The 21,995-nt window shown below is 32.9% G+C and overlaps 1 long non-coding RNA gene across 8 annotated transcripts in view; it reads right to left on the bottom strand.

The window, feature by feature from the left end:
* LOC140608072 (uncharacterized) overlaps window positions 1–21,995 on the bottom strand; it is a 76,521-nt gene that overhangs the window by 23,940 nt on the left and 30,586 nt on the right. For 4 of the 8 annotated variants that reach the window (XR_012010036.1, XR_012010032.1, XR_012010033.1 and 1 more), the window contains exons 2-5: window positions 16,746–16,898; window positions 15,505–15,600; window positions 10,755–10,974; window positions 7,681–7,735 (exon numbers count right to left, since the gene is read on the bottom strand). This is a non-coding gene — a long non-coding RNA (uncharacterized lncRNA). Of the gene's footprint in view, window positions 1–4,910; window positions 4,991–7,680; window positions 7,736–10,754; window positions 10,975–15,504; window positions 15,601–16,745; window positions 16,899–21,995 lie in introns of all 8 variants that reach the window. The other 4 variants (XR_012010035.1, XR_012010037.1, XR_012010034.1 and 1 more) reach the window with 3 other exon arrangements.

Here is a 21,995-nt window from a genome sequence, read left to right as displayed (position 1 = left end):
TCTGTTTCCAGTAGTAAGGAGAGCATTGATAGCCCACCATATGGTATGAGAAACAAGTTTAGAGTATAGCCTTTGGATCCTTTTAACTGATTACCTATAGAAGATGAGGCTCATGCGAGCCCCTAAAAAGAGAATTTAAAGAGCTATTTCAAATAAATTGAAGAGTTTTGAATCAGTATGTCTGCTTTTACTGTTGGACTTGAAAAAGCAAAATATTATGTTCTAGAGAGGGCCACATGGCAGGAATAATAGTCTCTTGGATCTGAGGACCCACTCCTACCTCTACATGGAATTAATTGCTGCCAGCAACATGTGAGCTTGGAAGACAACTCCAAGCTTCAAATGAGATTGGAGCCTTTTCCAAGATCTTGATTTTTAACCTGTTGAGACTCTAAACAGAGGACTCACCTAGTGTCCAGACTCTTGACTCAAAGAAACTGAAGTAATAAATTTGTATTGTTTTTCTATTAAGCTACTAAGTTTGGGTTAACTATTGTGCAACAAGAGAAAAGTAATATATAAAAAAGAAAACAATGATATACCTAAGTGTTAATAATTAGATATTATATACACATATAGGGCAATCATGTGTAAATTCAGATACCACATATACATATGTACATGATATGTATATATTCATAGAGAATGACTAAATATGCATCACATTCATTTTCTCCTCCTGGCCAAATAAGTAAGAGGCATGCCCCAATCACTTGCATTTGTACTGGGGTTATGTGACTGGGTTCTATTCAGTAGAATAAGAGCAGAAGTATTATATGCAATATCCAATTCTGGCCATAAAATATCTTTTGAGATATACCAAATTCTCTCCTGTTATGGAAGAATAACAAATAATAAGGTTCTCCTGAACTCTGGGGTACCATTTGTAGATTAACTCTGGGTTTGGAGAAGTACTGGACTTTGCAAAGATAGACACTTTAGTCAGGTTAAGCCAAAGATTTGGGATTGTCATGCAACTGGCATTAATTTATCCAGTCTACTACAGTGTATATATGGTTGCCTGAAAGACAATATGATACTTTGTATAATATCTGAGTTAGAAGTTTGAAAGTTGAGGTGGCTCAGTCAGTGAAGTGTCTACATTCAACTCAGGCTCTGTTCTCAGGGTCGTGGGATTGAACCCCGAGTTGAGTTCCCTGCTCAGTGGAGAGTCTGTTTCTCCCTCTCTCTCTCTGCCCCTCCCCTCTGCTCACTCTCTCTCTCTCAAATAAATAAAACATTTTTTTAAAGTTTGAAACACTGTAAAATACAACTTTCCCATTTGTGAGGTATGTGGCTTTGTGTAGGGTATTATGCGATTACAAAAATATGTATGTTAGCACATTTTTCTTTATCCTTCCCTTCCACTTCCTTTACCCCTCTCCTCCTTCCTCCTCTTCTCTCTTTTTCTTTACCTTCTCCTTCTTCCACACTTTGTTCTATTTGGATTTAAGACTACATAATTCTTACTGATTTATCTTAAAGTTCAGATTCTTTTCTCAGCCAGGTCAATTATAGATGAGTCTATAAAGACACTCTTTATCTCTGTTAGATTTTGGTTGTTATTTGCAGAATTGTTACTCAAGTCTTTCTGAAATCTACATCTTTTCATTCAAATGTATCATCTGATCATGTGTATTATCTACCTTTCCCATCAGAACTTTTAATGTATTGTTGTTTTTAATTCTGTGTTAGTTCCATCATCAGTGTCTGATCCTAATACTACCTTTTCCTCAGTACACTTGTTCTTACTTTGTTTTTGTTTTTTTTTTTTTTTTCTTATTTTGAAAAGAGAGCATCTTGTAGTAGAGAGTAGAGAATGAGATAAAACACTTTTTAATGGAGGTACAATTCACATACCATTAAATGTATCGGTTTAAAATGTATAATTTAGTGATTTGTTTTAGAATCACAGGTTGTTCAATCATAACTGCTATCTAGTTCAAGAACATTTTTATTACTTCAAAAAAATTACTGCACTCGTTAGCATTCATTTACCATTCCTTCCTTTCCTCTTCTTGGTGAACTAATAATCACCAAGAACTAATAATCTTTCCTATCCTTTGCTTTGCTTATTTTGTGCCTTCCATGTAAATAGAATCATATAATGTGTCCTTTTGTGTCTTTTTTCACTTAGCATGATGTTTTCAAGGTTAATTCATGTTGAAGGATTTGAGTATTTCATTTATTTTGGTAGATGAATATTTCATTACATGGATAGATAATTTCTTTATACATTAGACAACCACTTGGATTGTTTTTCCTTGTTGGCTGATATGCACAATGCTTCTATGAACACATTTAGATGTTTCTTGTGTACAATATGTACTTGTGTGAAACATGTGGATTCATTTTCATTTCTCTTAGGTATATGCCTAGGAATGGAATTTCTAAGTCACAAGATGACTTTACATTTAACTGTTTGAGGAAATACTTTCTACTAGCAGTCCACAAGAAGTACAGTTTCTCCACATTCTTGCCAATATTTGCTATCATCTGTTTTTAATTTTAACCATTATAATAGATACAAAATGAAATTTCATAGTAGTTTCAAATTACATGTCCTGAATGACTAATGATGCTGAGCATGTTTTCCTGTGCTTATCAGCCTTTTGTAAATCTTCGGAAAAATTTCTACCCAAACCTTCTGTTCATTTTCAAATTCACTTATTTCTCTTTTGTTGTTGAGTTTAAAGACTTTAAAATTATATTCTGGATACTAGAACCTCATCAGATCTATAATTTCCAAGTATTTTAATATATTATATAAATTCTCTTCACTTTCTTCATGATGTTTCTTTAAAGGAGATTTTTGAGAAAGTCCACTTTATTTCACCTTTAATTGTTGTGCCCTATGTGTCATATATAAGAACATATTGTGTAGTCAAGGTTACAAAGAATTACACTGTTTTCTTCTGTTCTTGAGTTTATCTTATATTTAGATCATCGATCCACTTTGAATTAATTGTTGCATATGGCATGGGATGAGGTCCAATTTCATTTTTCTTTTCTATTTTTTCTTTTATTTACTTATTTTTTTTCAGTTGCCGGAGCAACATTTGTTGAAAAAACTTATTTGTTATTTTACAATTGATTAAGTAAAATTATATTTTACTTATTTGTCAACATACAATGTATTATTAGTTTTCGATGTACAACATATTGATTTGACCATTCTATATATTACTCATTGCTCACCAGGTTGAGCATAGTCACCAACCTGTCAACATAAAACGTTATTACAAAATTATTGACTAATATTTCTTATGCTGTACTTTTCATCTTTGTGACTTACTTTATAACTAGAAGTTTTTACTTAATCCTATCTATTTGGCACATCTCCCTACCAATCTCCCTTCTGGCAATCACTAGTTTGTTCTCTCTCTATAAATGTCTGTGGGGTTTTCATTTGTTTTTGTTTTGTTTTGTTTTCCACATAAAAGTGAAATCATATGGTATTTGTCTGATTTATTTTACTTGGCATAATACCCTCTAGGTCCATCTATGTCATCACAAATGGCAAGATCTCATTTGTTTGTATGACTAAGTAATATTCCATTGTGTGTATACATCTGCATATATACATATGTATATATATGTATATATATCACACCTTCATTCATTCATCTATGGAACCATACTTCGATTGCTTCCGTATTTTGGCTGTTGTAAATAATGCTACAATAAACATAGAGATGCATAAATCTTTCCAAATTAGTGTTTTGGGATATTTTGGTAAATATTCAGTAGTGGAATTACTGGATTATGTAGTATTTCTATTTTTAATTTTTTGAGGAACCATCATATCTTTCCCACAGTGGTTGCACCAATTTACATTCCCACCAACAGTGCATGCAGGTTTTCTTTCTTCAATATCCTACCCAACACTTCTCATTTCTTGTCTTTTTGATAGTACCCATTTTGATTGGTGTGAGGTAATATCCTTTTGTGGTTTTGATTTGCATTTCCCTGAAGATGAGTGTTGTTGAGCATCTTTTTATGTGTCTATTGGCCATCTGTATGTCTTTGGGAAAATGACTGTTCAGGTCCCCTGCCCATTTTTTAATTGAGCTTTTTGCTTTTTAGTATTGAGTTGCATAACTTCTTTATATAAAGGACTATCTTATATTCTTTCTCTATTGGATAGTAAAAATCACTGACTATACAATCTATAGGTTTAACTTCTGGAATTTCTATTTCATACCCTTGATTTATAAACCTAGTTTTATACCAGATCCACACATTCTTGATTGCTATTGCTTTGCAATAAGTTGTAAAATCAGGATGTGTAAGTCCTCTAATTATGTACTTCTGTCTTAATCTTGTTCTGTACAGAAAATTCAAAGCGTCATTTGAACTTCCAGAGGAATTTTAAGATCAGGTTACCGATTTCTGCAAAAAAGACAGCTTGTATTTTGTTAGGTCTTGTGTTGAATCTATAAGTCAATTTGGATAGTATTCATCTTAAGAATAACAAATATTCAAGGTAGGCATCCTTGTCTTGTTTCTGATCTTAGGGACAATTTCAGACTTTCACCAGTAAGTTTGATACTAGCTTTGGTTTTTACCTAGATGCCGTTTATGAGGTTGAGAAGTTCCCTTCTTTTCTGAGTGTGTCAAATATTTTTATCATAAAGGGGTATTAGATTTTATCATATAATATTCCACTGTGTGTATACACATATATATACACACACCTATATAAACATAGACATATACACACACATACACACACATATCATCTTCTTCATTCATCTGTTGATGGACACTTAGGCTATTTCCAAATTTTGGCTGTTGTGACTATTGCTTCAATAAACATAACTGGTATATAACAAATGTTGGTTTTACACTTTTGAAATTTTATTTAGCATTTATTGTCATCTAAGTGGTCACATATATTTGCAACCTACTTTGCTTTGATTTCATCCTTGTGTTAAGTATCAAACATTAGGAAAATGTTCCTCATAAGCCGTATATCTCATGTTGCCTTCTAGAAACAAAGCTCTATTAGATGTAGTTTAAGTACAAAGGACTTAGCTCAAACTATTAATTTATTTCCCCATGTACTTATAGATTAACAATTACTAATTGTTCAGTAGTTTTAAAACTATGATTTTTTCGTTAATGAGTTCACTTTAAAAAGTATCAGTTATTACTGCATTATTTTCTTTAAATGACAGAACACTAAATGAATGAAAAATAGCAATTAATATTTGTATTCCACCAAAAGAAAATTCAGCTACTATAATAATTAATGTTTGTCACAATTTAAATCACTTCTAGCACCCCAAATTAGAAAAGTAAAAATCTGTCTAGTTATATTCTGTTAAGTATCTTCCAGGTTATCACAATTAGAAACATGATATTCTGGAGATATTTTCACCTACATTTTATTATTCTACCATATGTAAGAGAATATCTACAATTTCCCAAATGAGATAGTGAGATAAGAAGCAATCATCCAAACAGATGTGTTTTAAAATGGGATCTTTTTTCTTTTTTTGCAAAATAGATATTTTAAAGATGTACATTGAAATAAGGTAAAATCTTAAGACAATCAGAGATTTAAGGGAGCTTAGTTAGAGAATACATGTTAGAAAAATGTTGGCTCCGACGCAATGAAACACATTTTGAGTTTTAATTTTGGATTAGGATTTAGTCTTAGATCAGACTGCTATTGCAAAAATCACCCACTGAGTGAATACTACTCTGTGTGCTCCACAATCACCACCATCCCACAAAGTGCGGAAAGGCACTATGTTTTTTTAGATTATTGAACTTTCATTTTTTCACACCTCCTTCATATGCAGCTGGAGTGGCTTAAAGCCTCAGTAATAGGTTTGATTCATTGCTGCCGCTATGAAGACTCGGTTTTCATATTTTTAGATCTTCACTAACAGGGATAAAATATATTAAGAGCTCGTATATTTTGGAAGGCATTTTGAAATATTATTGATCCTTTTAAATATTTATTTATTTTTATTAGAAATGTCCATATTTGGAGGAATGATCAAGCAATGCATTATATTGTATATATTAAAGTATGTGAGTATATATTATCATGTATCCCTGAGCACTTTAAATTTGGTGTGCCTTATAAATACATGTATAAATATAGTTCTATATTGTATTTTACATATATCATATAATAGTCTATATATACATGTATGTCTGTACCAATGTCGTCTGTGTATGCATGTCTCTGTATGTCTCTGTGTGCATAACTAATTTAAACTCCCATGGTTGGAATCAACTTGCATTTAGATGTAGTAGTGAAGAAATATTAATCCAATATATCAGTTCCTATCCCAGTCAGCTACACATCTATATCTAGATATACAGATAGAAACATGTGAATTAACTCAGTGAAGAACAAAAATAATGTATTTTTTCTTTTGTACCACAACTTATTAACCCTGTATTCTGTAAATATTTGTCAAGGTTAAGATTGAATAATCAAGGCACAAAATTAATGATTATATTTTTCTCTTCTCTAAATGTACTTATTAATATGCAGATTTTGTGTCTTCAGGAAGCATTCATAATTTATATTCTACAAATCATTGTGACTGCAGACTCTCCTAGTTAAGGATTTCATTTAAACATTAAACTTTAATTCCTGTTTTAGTACCTATATATATATTGAAAATAAAATTGTGATTGGAGGATGATACCTTTAACTATTTAATCTAAGTAGTTAACCTAATGTATACTTAAGACTAAGCTAAAATGTTTTCTTAGGTTAACATTTGTGAGCTATATTGCATTAGGATGTGTTCTATAGTCTATAACTTCTATCATATGTGTTTTATGTGAGTTATCTTACGTATATGTTCATGTCTAAAAGTGTGTTATAGTCACCCTGTAAGGTGGGAGGAGGCACCACCACACAGAATTAGGTTCAAATGTTAGAGCTGATGATGCCACACATATACCAAGAAGTTCTGAAGAGATTTATTACTTATATATTAGGCTTCCTTGCAAGAATAGTACAGACCCTTAAACAGGTCTTAATATGATCTGAGAGAGCAGAAGGGACAACTGCTTTGTCTTTTATTGTAGTTGGTGAGTAGAACTGAGGAGAGTGCCCAGGTGGGCAGGATTTGCATATTTTTAACACTAGCGCCATAGGAGGGAACACCAATTCTCTCTTATCAGGCCTAGCTGTGGGAAGGAAGGATAAGGAGGGATGGTAGGGTTTGAAATCTGTCAACAGTCAAACATCCAAAGCAGAAATCCCATTTTTATTTAACTACAAATAGCATTCATTAAAATAGTTATTGATTCAAAACATGTAGCTATATTCTTTATAATGAGTAATATAGGATAATTCATGGATTCCATGCATCATATTTTAAGCAAATGTAGTTGAAGAGCTCTGTCTATCACTGTGAGACTCTGTTTTTAACATAGACAGTATGTCTGTCTTGTTCACTGCCAGTCTGCTTGGCATTTTCCAATTTTCTTAAGCATCTCTGAGTTTTGTCTTTAAGAAATAAAATTTCATTATTCCAGTTTCTTACAGGGTATCACCATCATATGGGTTTTCACTCTTATCTATGTGGCATTCTTTCAAAGCAGATGGTAACACTAATGTACATTTTCTCTTCAACCTAAAATTATTTTTCTTGTCTTTTCATGTCTTTCATAGACCTCCTAATAGGATAAAAATTGCTTTACCTGATGGATATTACAGTGATATTTCCACTTCTTCAAGATATGCCAAACATATCTTCTGGGCAGTGCGAAAAAAAAAAAAAAAGAAACAAACAAAAAAATCATAAATGTTACACAGGATATCAAAGTTGCTTTTCTTCATTCATGACTTTTTTCCTTTTTTAACTTTCAAAATTTATGAAATGTGGCTTTTTAAGTGCCCCCCCTTAATTAGGCTGCCAAAATATAAGTTTTAAAATAGATATTTTATAAACCTATAAAAACTATAATAATTTTAATGAGTCTATATAATTTATTTATGGTAACGTTAACTGTTAATTAGTTTAAATCATCAAAATAATTATTCAGAGATAATTATACCAAACTCTTGTTTTTATGAGATTACCGTCTCCTAGACATACTTGTTTCATAATGTATACTCATATAATTTTCAGAAAATGTCAAGGAGATATTATTCTTTTACTCTATAGTGTTAATAATGATAATTCTATATTCCCTAGCATTTTCTTTATCAACTCTTTACCTGAAGTGTCTTTAATTAATCTAATAGAACTAATACCAATACCTTTTGGAACGTTAGCCTGTGTCATTGAATGAGCCATTGCCCCTTTCCTCAGAAAGAATAATGGACTACACATGAATCAGACTAAAATAAGCAAGCAAATACATAGGATTTTCTAAATAAGGAGGTTTATGAACAGTATTTTGCTTGAATGCCAAGAGAGGATTGCACTAGTGGAAGAGTCCTACATTTCCATACAAAATGTGGATTGCATGGCTATTTGAGATTGGATAAGAGAAGGATACTAGTTAAGATTATTAAGAAGATGGGTTCTGCCGACCAATGCATTGAATAAATCTACTGCAGACGAGTTATTCAGTAAGCAGAACCACAACAGGAAAATTCTCAGTCTCATATATCCCACATTGAAGCTCCTCATGCATCCTTTCCATTTCACTCCACTGTCCCTGAAGGGAGCTTCTATCAGATATGTTGGGTAAAATGGATCAGATGTTGAATCAAACCTAAACATTTCTGTAATTTGGTAGATTCTAGTATCATGAGAGAGGATGGTTTTAAGGACATGATAATTAAGGAAATAAATGAAGACAGAACAAATGTTTTCTTTGTATTTTTATTTTCATTAATAGAGCACCACTTTAATGGGAAAATTTAGGAAATTTCAGTTTTATTTTTTTTTTTATTTTTTTTTATTTTTTTATTTTTTTTTTATTTTTTTTTTTATTTTTTATTTTTTTTTTTTATTGGTGTTCAATTTACTAACATACAGAATAACACCCAGTGCCCGTCACCCATTCACTCCCACCCCCTGCCCTCCTCCCCTTCTACCACCCCTAGTTCGTTTCCCAGAGTTAGGAGTCTCTCATGTTCTGTCTCCCTTTCTGATATTTCCCACACATTTCTTCTCCCTTCCCTTATTTTCCCTTTCACTATTATTTATATTCCCCAAATGAATGAGAACATATAATGTTTGTCCTTCTCCGACTGACTTACTTCACTCAGCATAATACCCTCCAGTTCCATCCACGTTGAAGCAAATGGTGGGTATTTGTCATTTCTAATAGCTGAGTAATATTCCATTGTATACATAAACCACATCTTCTTTATCCATTCATCTTTCGTTGGACACCGAGGCTCCTTCCACAGCTTGGCTATAGTGGCCATTGCTGCTAGAAACATCGGGGTGCAGGTGTCCCGGCGTTTCATTGCATTTGTATCTTTGGGGTAAATCCCCAACAGTGCAATTGCTGGGTCGTAGGGCAGGTATATTTTTAACTGTTTGAGGAACCTCCACACAGTTTTCCAGAGTGGCTGCACCAGTTCACATTCCCACCAACAGTGTAGGAGGGTTCCCTTTTCTCCGCATCCTCTCCAACATTTGTTGTTTCCTGCCTTGTTAATTTTCCCCATTCTCACTGGTGTGAGGTGGTATCTCATTGTAGTTTTGATTTGTATTTCCCTGATGGCAAGTGATGCAGAGCATTTTCTCATATGCATGTTGGCCATGTCTATGTCTTCCTCTGTGAGATTTCTGTTCATGTCTTTTGCCCATTTCATGATTGGATTGTTTGAAATTTCAGTTTTAAAACAGAGTCAGGCAGCCTGTTGGCTCAGCGGTTAAAGATTTTATTTATTTATTCATGAGAGACACAGAGAGAGAGAGAGAGGTCACAGGCAAAGGGAGAAGCAGGCTCCATGCAGGAAGCCCAGTGTGGGACTCGATCCCTGTTCCCCAGGATCAGGCCCTGGGCTGAAGGTGGCGCTAAACTGCTGAGCCACCCGGGCTGCCCAAGAAGTAGTATTCTTTACATAAAAAGGTGACTTAGGTAGAAAGAGGAATGAATATGGAATATTGGAAACACATTGGCAGTTATAATTCAGGTGCTTATTACTTGTTTGTGTTTCTGGAATCAGGGTATGAAACTTGATAGTTGGTCTGATGTTCATGAATTTGGTGCTTAAATTTTAGAAAAACATATGGTTTCTCACCATGAGCTCAGTGATGAGCACATTGAAGTTTAGTGGTCTCTAGGACCTCCAGGCAGTTGTAGTGTACTTACCTCATTCTCAGAACATTTGACTTAGAAGTTTGTAATACCTCAAACTATAGCAACTATGGTGCACTGAGCTTGGTGGACAGATACATCTTTGTAGTGAGGGGAACATCTTGTATATTATAGAATGTTTAGCAAGTGTCAATGGCCTTAATCCACTAGATCCCATTAGTACCACCTTCTATTTGTAAAAAATAAAATAATAATAAAATAAAATAAAATAAAATAAAATAATTCTTAAAAATTCTGTTGACATTACCAAATGTTCCCTGTAAAGAGGGACGGAATCATCCCTGGATGGGAACTACTGAGCTAGAGTAACAGTGTAATTCATAGGCACATGGGTAACTGCCATGTGATGACTAAAGAATGAGAACACAGCAAAGAGCAATACTTTGAAAAAAAAAAAAATTGAAGGGTAAAGAGAGGTGTCTTAGTCTAGTTAGGCTACTATTGCAAAATACCATAAGCTAGTTGGCTTATATATAGCGGAAACTTACTGTTCACAGTTTAGAGCTGGAAACCCAAGATCAGAATGCCAGAATGTATGGTCAGGTTCTGTGGAGGATCCTCTTCCAATTTGCACATTGCTGATTTCTTAATGTATCCTTACATGGCAGAAGAGACAAGGGAGCTGTCTGGGGCCTCTTCTGTAAGAGCTCTAATTCCAATCTTGTGGACTCCACCCTCATGAGATAATGATCTGCAAAGGCCTCCTAGCTAAACCAAAGATTATTGGTATTAGTTCTCCTAGCTATCACATTGGACATTATATTTCAACAGATGAATTTCAGAGAGGACACAAACATACGGACTGTAACACAGAGGAGGAGGATTTTCTTCTGAAAGGTGACTGAAAAGAAGAGCATAGAGTCAAGTATGAGACAGTTGAGGACAAAGGGTAACACAAAAACCAAAAGTGAAGAGAGTCTTCCAGAGGCCAAAAAAAAAGAGTTATACATGTTAAGTTAGAGATAAGACTCTTAAGAAAACTTTTTAATAAAAATGTGATTTAAAAAGAGCTATGCTCATGTCTTGACATGACATGATGATGATGGGAATTCATGTGAGGAGGTAACCAGTGTTGATAGGGGGGAAATTTTTCAAGAATATCATGATAATTTTAATAGCATTGAAACACTTAATTTATAATGTTTAATTATTTTAAGTGGCATTCTTAAATCCTAAAATATGTCTGCCTTATGAGAATAATAATGCCAGGTAATAATATTCTCAGAAATAAGTAGGAGGAAATCATAAACCGCTTCAGTGAGCATTTAGGTGGTATATAAAAATAAATGTATTTTTAAATATTTTTTTTGAAATGTTGAATTGGCTTTTAAAGAACAGATAACTACAATTGAAGAATATAAGCTAGAAATATTTCAGGTATCTATTTTATGTCAGAAAAGATCTGGCTTTAATTATTTATATTTCATTTAGTAGAATTGATATAAGTAGTTCTTTTAGAAATCCAGAAAATAAAAAAAAAGAAATCCAGAAAATTTCGGTATAACAAACACATTAACACTTAATGTGCATTTTTATTTTTTATTTTTATTTTTATTTTTATTTATTTATTTTTTATTTTTTTTATGTGCATTTTTAATGTGCATTTTTTTGTACTCTATTTTATGAGAATCAATTTTGTTTTAAGAGAATGACAGAAAAAATACTTTGTCGATGAACTACCAGAAAAAGAGAAAATTATACATCTCTAACACCACTCTTCATAGGGGACAACGTAGCAATGAAAACATGAAAATTTTCCATAAAAAAAACTTTCCTTTGATTTGGAGAAGCAGTGGCACTAAGTATGACATGAATCAAAGACTTCTTAGCCTCTTTAATCCTAGTTAGGGCCTTCTCTTTAGATATTGAAATGCATTTTCATTCCAAATTTTCTAATTCTCCCCTACACATTTGGCTTTATTCTGTTGTTATTGTTAGTAGTGATTGGGGAAAAATATATTGTGTACAACTGTACATTTTCTGCCAATGCAATATGTGACTATCTCATATGAAAATGTCTTTGTTTACATTTGTGGTAGATAATCTTCCATTTTAACTACACTTTGCTGTGGAAAGGAAGAAGCTATACATTTATCTTAGTTTATAAACAGTATTTAACATTACGCATGCTTCCAAAATCATTTAAATACTGTATAGAATGAATTAGTATATGGTTTAGATTCTGTATCAAAAAGATTTCATATTTTGTTGGACATCCAATTTCTTTTAAAACCATATGAAAAATTTACTCTCTTATAGTCAGCTTTCCTACTCAAATATAATACAGAAAACTTTTTCATAACAGGGGGAATTTTTAATATTGACTCATTATATCATATTAGATTCAGGGAGTTTAAATCATAGAAAAGCCCAAGAAAGCTAAGATTGAGATATTAATTAGATTGGATGAATTTAAGCAAATAATGGATTACAACAGGCATGTAATTACTAAAAAAAAAAAAAAAAGAAAAGAAATGGAGAATATGGAAACCAGTGTATGAGCATGACTATTTTACTCCACCTGTGAATACTTAGGTATACAACTGAAATGAATATAGAAATACTCATTTTAGGGACTCCTGGGTGGCTTAGTGGTTGAGTGCCTGCCTTCGTCTCAGGTCATGATCCTGAAGTCCTTGGATGGAGTCCCACATCAGGCTCTCTGCATGGAGCCTGCTTCTCCCTCTGTCTGCCTCTGCCTCTGTCTCTGCCATTCTCTCTCTCTCTCTCTCTCTCTCTCTCTGTCTCTCATGAATAAATAAATCTTTTTTTAAAAAAAAGAAATACTCATTTTATATTTTTAAATTCCCTTTTTTGTTATGCTTGGTATGGAACAGTTTTACATATTAATCATTTTATTGTTTTTCTCTTTGCATTCTTTGCCTATTCTTTTTCCTTTGGAGATGTTGGCCTTCCCTGAAAGTAATTTAGATAGCTAAATCAGGAAAAAAAAAAAAAAAAAGAGTTTTCAAGTGAGAATAATCTGTATAAGCAAAGGAACAGTATAAGGAATGAGCATTATGTACTAATTGGAGAGTGATGATGTTGGTCTGACCAAAATCAAGAATGTGCATTGATAGAGAAGGAAAGTAGTTGGATGGGGAAGGGTAAGATCTAAAGGGTCTTTTAGAGGGGAGAATTTTCCAGATATGAATCAGTGCATATTAGAGCTATAAAAAATTTACAATAGAAAAAATGATCTAAGGAAGATGATCTGCTAGTTTATAGAAGTTTTTTAGAAAAGAGGAAATCGTAAACTGGGAATCCAGTTAAAGAAACACCTATTGCAACAATTCAGGATAAAGTTTAGTATGGTCTAGAATAGTGTGGTATAATGGTCACCTAAAACATATCCTCATGCTCATCTCTGGAACCTGTAAATGTTACTCTAGAAAGGAAGGTAAGGAGGGAAGGTGGAAGGGTAAAGGAGAGAAGGAAGTGAGAAAAGAAATTATTTATTTTATTTTATTTAAGTTCAATTTATCAATATATAGTGTAACACCCAATGTGGGAGAAAAGAATTAAAAAAAAAAAAGACTACATATTAAGGATGTTGAGATATGGAGATTTTGTATTATCTGTATTATCTGAGTGGACCCTAAATGTAATCCTCCTATATTTTTATAAGTAGAGGGAGGGCAGAAGGAGATTTGACATTCAAAGAGGAGAAGGTATTATGACCATAGAGGTAGAGAATGGACAGGAATGATAGCTTCTAGAGAGCAACGAATGATTCTGAACCCTTAGGCCTCTGAAGAGACCATGACCATGCTGACAGGGTGCAGCAAAACTTATTTCGGTCTTTGGTGTCCAGAACCGTAAGAATGAGTCTCTCTTGTTTAAGCTCCCATTTGTAGTAATTTGTTAAAGTCATTTTAGGAAACTAATATCAATGGGATGTTATTTAATTGCTTATTAGAAACAGTGTTCACAATCTCATATTGCAACCATGGCATTAAGGTACTATTAAAGCATGTAAGAGCAGATAGTTTGAAATATATCAGATATTTTAAATCCCAATGGAAATAATGAGCCTTAACTCATATAATTATCATGAAAAGTAAATAAGAAAGCATATGTAAAATACTTTACAGATGATAAATGTACCCCAGATGATAATATAATTATTACACTATTTCACATCTGTTTTTATTTCTAGACACTTCATTTCACATAGACAAAACTAGGCCATATTAATCTCTTTATTCCACATACTTATCATACACCTGATGTTCAGCAGATTTATTTCTGAGAAGATAGATGGATGAATTGGTATAACGAATAATAGCAATAATATTTTTCAGAATTTGTTTACAAGCTAATATCAGGTAGAAGATAAATATTTTATTTTTTCCCGTATTGTTTGACCTCAAAATGTCATTTGCTAGTGGTAGTTTCAAACACAAAAAGAATGCTTTAAATGACTATTTAGAATCATCCATTGAAAAAAGTGTATTTGAGTCCTCGGAATTTACTTAGTTTTGTGAATGTTAAATTCTAAGGTGGAGGGTGTAATAATACCCAAATAGAGAGTCTGATACCAGATTGAATAAAACAATTCTGATCATGTAAAAAAAAATGTGGAAATAGTTATAAAAATACATACCAAAATTATGTTGCCTTTAGCACCACTTCAAATGATATTTTGCTGTGTTTATAATGATTAGATTTGTTTCTGGAAAATTACCAGATGCTCATAACATTAAGGTCAATTCAATGTTTATTCTGTGTTGAGGAGGCCATGCATCAATTCCAATTTTCTATATTCCTTCTTTAGGCTCTCGCTTGCACTTGATAAATTTTCCATCTACTGTTAGATTTCTAATTAGTAAATGTTTTGCCAACAGTGTACATAGCAAGTCTTCACACAGCTAAGATTTCCTCCTGGTGGCTCTCCTAAGTACATTCCCACCATAAAATGCTGCATGTAGGCTTCATGCATGCATAGTCTCTGTGTTATCACGTACTTGCTTGTTCAGGTTATTTTATTATAGATTTACAGATAATATTATGAAGCACTGCCTTGTCTTTTTCTATCACCTGTCCACATAGTGCTGTGCAGTGAGTGTTATCTTATCATCTGGGTGAAAATGTTGTTAAGATCAAAAACAACTGTTTCAAGCTGTTAAAAGCCACAACCAGTTATCTATAACAAGCAGATGGGGAGTAGATGAAGAAAATGATAACAGAACTATACTTCAAACAATTTAGGTATTTGATAACTAACTTTATCATTACCATATATCTTTACTTCATTGTCATACCCAGTTTTTCACATTCGTTATGCCATGTATCTGCTGCTCTGAAGAGACTAACATGAATGGAAATGAATATCTGAAAATGGAATACATTTTTTTAATGTAGTCACATTGCTTTACACTTAAATATCACACATTAGAATTATTTCTAAATTAGATTAGACTTCCTAAAAAAGGATGATTATACATAGTCTTATGCAAGTCTATACAAAAGTTTGTAGTCCCTATAGAGATTTTATTAGAAATTATGGATTATAAAAAATTCACAATGGTGTCCATAATAAAGTTCACTGTACCTTTATTAAAAGTTATTGAATTTTTGTGAAATGAAATTTCAGCAAGGCAATAATATTTGGTGATTATCAGAAGAAAATAGTTTAGAAACTTGATTGCCAATTATGAACTATTTAATCCATAAAGCTCACAGTGCATTCCATCATTTTGAGTGTTTCATATTTCTGTTAAGGAAATTAGATACTACTTCGCCCAGCCAGTCAAAATAAGCAGTTTCATAATACCAAGGTAAATTCCTTTATGTGGCTTCAACCTCATTTTTAAATCTGCTTGAGTCATTTGTTTGAACTGAAATAAAGTCATTTCAAAAGAATGTTGTCACAAGATCAATATCTTTGAAACTATGGTTTGGCTGTGACTGAGCATTTTTGTAGAATCAGAGACTATTATCTTGTGATGGGATATCAAGTCTGCTGACATTTACTTTCAGTTTTAAGCATCACCATAATATAGTTTTGGTGTTACTGCTCATTAAATATTACATTAACACCTTTGATATGTAAAACATTATTAATATGTATTAATTGGATTATTTATGAACATATGCACCCTCAATATTATTTTCCTGCTCAATTTCACACAGTCTAGGAGTGTTATAATAAGAGAATTAAGTAAAATGTTAATTGAGCAACAATTACATGAAAAATTCATAATCTAGGTAAAGAAAATAAGGTGTGGGACCCTTGAGTTAATGATCTCACTGCCTGAACACCAAGGGGATGAATCTGATGTGACCATTAACTAAACATTACTATCCTCAAATCTACTTTGTAACTCAGTTTTATTACTTCCACTCTCCTAAAAATGCTTGCTGGCACGCCACTGGTGTGTTTGGAAATCTCTGTCTCCATGCTGAATACGTAGGCTGCAATCCTAAACCTAACTTTGTTTTGGAGCAAAATTGCATTATTATGGGATTGGTGATACCTAGCTATTGAAGAAAATACAGGCCTCTTAGATGTCTTTATTCTCTGCTTCAGTATTTTCACTTATCTCTTTCATCATGCCCTTCCAGATCAGGGTCCTCTTCTGCATGCATCCTTATGTCCTCTTCCGCGTGCATCATCTAGAATTTCCATCCTGTTATAACAAAAACCCCATCCTCATTCTCATCATAGAAAAGTTTCTCTCCCTCCTTGCATAATTAAAACTTGAGTGTCTCCCATTGGTGTCTTTCTGCAGACTTGTCAATGAGAAACTGTTTTCTCCCATAGTCTGCTTCATAAAGACCCCAGAAGTGGAATTAGATTGCTATTATTTGCAGCCCACTATTTCTCAATTCACACAGAATAAATTCTGCTTCTTTGGGATTTTATGCAGGCTCATTCCATCATTTTCATTATGTGCTGTCCTTGACACCTTTTAACTTGTAGCATCAATTTTCTACATTCATTGAGAACATAGGTAAAAAGGATTTCAGCTTTATTCCCTACAACTAAGTATGTGGTTACCCAGGACCACTAAAATCTATCTGGAATACTAATTAAAATATGAAGGGAGAAGTTCTTGGGCTTTGTTAAATGGAGTTGTTTTTCACTTATATTCCATAACAGTGATCACACTCTGTACCTTTTTAATGTAAACAACCATACCACTTTGAAAATGTTAAAATTCATTAGCCAAATATTTAATACAATGTCTTGTTTTTTAATGGTTTTCTTTCTTCACCTATGGAAACTATTCTTTAACTTCTCAAGGCCTTCATTCTCTTACGTTTTTTTGTTTGTTTGTTTGTTTGTTTTTTGTAATTAAAGCCTCTTATACTTATAGAAGGTCTAAGTTTTGTGTGCCTAATATGCAACACATTAAGTTTTACATAAGAAAATGGGAGAAACAAAGTCGAGAAAGACAAGAGGCCTATAACATGTTCATGGGATCTTGAAAAGATTGAAAGAGAACATTTTGTTGAGAAGAAATTGATAAATTCTGTGGACATTTGTGTTGGGCTTGGTATAGTAAAGGAACAAAGTATTTCAGGCATGGGTTTAATGAAGAGAAATGGTTAAAAAAATTTGAAGAGCAAATGCACAGAAATAGTAATGTGAATACTGTAGGAATAGATAAAAAAGCAGTAGTGGTATCTGATCAGAAGGCTGCTTGTACGATTCTGCTGGAGCTCACCAGTCCACACTGACCAATTCGCTAGGTCCACTGATACTTTTAGTGCTGGAACCACTGACATATTGTTGCTCCTGCTCCCATTACATCATCATCATCATCATCATCATCGTTACTATTTGACTGTAACACATTTTTTATTTCTTAATTTTTATTTATTTTTTGTGTTTATTTTTATAACACAAGTATTATAAATAATATTATCTTAATTTCAGGTGTTTAATATAATTATTTAACAATTCCTTGAATTTCTAAGTGCTTCATTCTTAACATCTCTATCAACTTCCTGCCACCACTTTTACTATTAGAGTTAGAATTAAGACACTTCTCTTTCCTTCCTGATTTTTTTTATCTTCTAACAGAGCCTTAAATCAGAAGTATCAAATATGAATCTATCATACAATGTTATCTGAGACATGTAGTTTATGGATTTTTCAGCTCCAGCACTACAAAAATTAGCACAGAGGGACATGGATGGAGCTCAGTAGACATTAGATAAATAACCAGCACAAGACTTAAATGTGAAAACCTAGTAGAAACTAGATTAAAAGTAGAAATTCATTTAAACTTATTTGTACATTGAGTTTATCTAAATTCTTCCCTCTCTTTTTGAATTTCCTAGCATAATCATTCTTGCAGTGAGTGGAGGCACTGAGTGGTACACTCTTATGGAGGCACCATTTTTCACTTGGGAATCAATGGAACTGTGATTGGCAATTGATGGTTTTACATGGCATGGCATCTTGAGTCCTTGATACTTCAGAATTCATGGAGCATTCAGATAAAAGTCATGACAAACAGGCCCTAAATGGAACAGCCTCTGCCTTAGATAAATAAATTTGTGTAAAGCAAACCAATTCTACTGAAAATGTCTTCTAGAAAATCATTCTTTTTGCATGTGAATGAACAATATTATAGTAGCCCCAGATATCACCTTGGCTGATTAGAGCCTGGTGGATTTTTCTTAATCCCACGCATAAGAAAATATTTATCTTCTCATTCAATTGTTCCAGTTCCAATCCCCTTTGATACCACCGATATGAGAGAGTCAAAAAACTATCTTTAAAGCTTCAATTAGTCTATTAATTCATCACATCCATTTAGTTTTATAGAATTAGTGGGACTAAAATAGATATACTATCTCTTCCCATCCCTCCATCATTATTCCCATTATATTCATTTATTTTATTCATTCTGAATGTTTAATATATATTTTATTTTTATTGACTAGGAAAGTCAAAATACTGTCAATGTCACCAGTTACACAATATAAACCACATACATATATAATTTTATTTTTGTTAAACAGACTTTTTAAAATTTTTTGAGACAGGGTTGGGGGGGGCATAAGGAGAGAGAGAGAGAGAATCTTAAGCAGGCTCCACACCCATTGCAGCACCTGCCACAGAGCTCAGACTCATGACCCTGAAATCATGACCTGAGCCAAAATCAAGAGTCAGATGCTGAACTGAGCCACCCAGGCATTCCTATAATTCAAAACTGTTTGTATTTTAATGTCCTGAGCTTTAGAGCCAAAACCATGAAATGTCTTTTATATGTGTAGTTGACATTTCTTCTAGCTAGCATATGACCTGATTGTTTTTCCAGTAGAAATAATAGATTTATATGAATCAATCTAATCTCTGGCCCTTTATTACTAAGAAAGGACTTTTTCTCTGAAAGATTGGCTCAGTTTCTGGGGAAAAGGAGGAAGTCACACAAACCAATTAAGTTTTGTGAAAAAGCACCAGAAACAGCTTTATTCCAGACCTTCTCTCTAACACAGTATTTGAGGTCCCACGGCTCTTGCTTATTCACGGATTCTTCCTCATTTATTCTTATTCCAGGAATTCCCCTGGGAGAAACAGACTTGAAACTGCGTAATGAATTCTTGCTTTGCAGGAAATGTTTTTTAAACCCCATTCAAAGTCTGGAACTGCTCTAATATGTTCACCATTAGCCACATGTGACAATTTAAATTGATCAAAATAAATAAAACTAAAAATTCAGTTGTACAAACTATATGTCATGCACTCCACAGTCATATGTGACTAGTGGTGACTGTATAGGGTAGGAAAACTATGAACATTACATTATTGCTAATAATTCTATTTGATAATAATGGTCTAAAGCAAGATAAAGAAAACACAGTAGTTTTGCAATTGTCATCACAGGTACTCATTAGAGATTTCTTTTCTTCATAATAGCTAATAAATATGTTCTAAAATAAAACAGAACATACTTTCAATACTTACCTAGAGATAAGCTTATCTCTGGTACAGACAGGAGTAAAAATTAGCAGATATTAAGGTCAGAATTTAATTTGAAAACCTAATGCCTATCCAGTAAAAAAAAAAAAAAAAGAAAGAAAAGAAAAGAAAAAAAAAGAAAGAAAATGAAAAAGAAAACTTTCACATACTTTTTAAGATATATTGTTTCTTAAAAATAGTCATGAGTTGGGCAATCCGGATGGCTCAGTGGTTAAACCGCTGCCTTCAGCCCAAGGCCTGTACCTGGAGACCTGGGATCGAGTCCCACATCAGGCTTTTTGCATGGAGCCTGCTTCTCCCTCTGCCTGTGTTTCTGCCTCTGCCCCCGCCCCTTTCTCTCTCTCTCTCATGAGTAAATAAAATCTTTTTAAAAAAATAGTCATGAGTTGACACTTGTATGCCTTCTGGATGGAATCAAAATAGAATAAATGCATTAAAAGACTACTAATCTTATGTTTCCTCCTCTAAAGCATTTTGTTTCTTTAAACCTAAAATAGCCCCACTGAAATATACACCATTATATTATCTTAGCATGGTAAAGCAGAAGCAAAAAGCAGTCAGTTCCATCACAATATCTAATTGGAACCCCTAAGTGAAGACAGATTATCTAATTGTGAAGTTATAAGCCCTCCAAGTTAACTTGATTTTCTAAAATTTATAATAAACACTAACATTTAAGGAGTTTTCTGTTTTGACCACCAGTGTAAGGCAATTGTTTGCCCCTTTATTCAGTTCCCTTTTTCTATAGGGAAGTATGAAAACATAACCCATGACTTATACAGATGCCTAAAAATCTTTGGATATGATTGTTCTCTGTAAATTTGACATTCTAGACAAATACTTCCTGAGATCTTTAATATTCAACAACTTGGTTATCACTATTGCAAGCTCATTTCCTCAGTTCTGAAATGTGAAAATTCTCCATGTGATTATTTGGAGTTATTAAATTAATACTCCATCAACTGAAAACAAAGTGAAGCAAATGATAGTATCTCTCACTTTGTAATTATTTTATTTTAGCCTAGGAGGCTAGAAATATGAATTATGTATCATAGATCTTCAAGAATATTTTAATAACTCAAAAAAAGTTAAATTAATAAGTTTTAATGGTATAAATATTACAAAAATGACTTAGTGACTAATCATATCATATAAACACTTATCAGAAGTATAGCACAATGTTTAACATGCAAGCAAATTCCAGGTATAGTCAGTAGATGAGATACAGAGACTGCAGCTGTCAGTAATGTATACTCAGGAACTGGAGAATTTAAGGGGTATTCCCACGTGAGGAAAATATTCCAGAATTATCCACATGTGTAGCATTAAGGAGTAGTCTACAGTATACCTATTTTATATTGCAAAGACAAGTTGGGATTGGTTGTAGACATGCAGGTTCTATAATGTTCAATAGAAATTCTATTATATTTATTCCCATCATGAGGAAAACAATTAGTTTTGCTTTCATTTACATATTTATTTCAGTATTCCTGATCTAATCTTTCAATTATCTTTTGAAACGGTTATAAAATCTGTCTGGTTCTTTCATGAGTTAAGAAAATCTTTAACATGTTTACTTTTATATCTGTATGATAGGCATGTTTTTAAAATTTTTTTCTTAAAATTATCTATAGTGATCACTCTTATAATCAGTATTCTTCCACTGGGGTTCCTTTTCTGCATGAAAAGTAGAGAATTCTTGGTGCCTTATAGTACTCAAGATAAAAATCTGCTGCTTTCTTTCCTTTGGTGTCATAAACAAAGAGTTAGTCAGAGAATTTTGCTTTAT

The sequence above is a fragment of the Canis lupus genome, chromosome 17 (assembly GCF_048164855.1).
Source record: "Canis lupus baileyi chromosome 17, mCanLup2.hap1, whole genome shotgun sequence".
In the NCBI taxonomy this organism is placed as follows: domain Eukaryota; kingdom Metazoa; phylum Chordata; class Mammalia; order Carnivora; family Canidae; genus Canis; species Canis lupus.
This window is presented reverse-complemented; position numbering and strand designations above follow the sequence as displayed.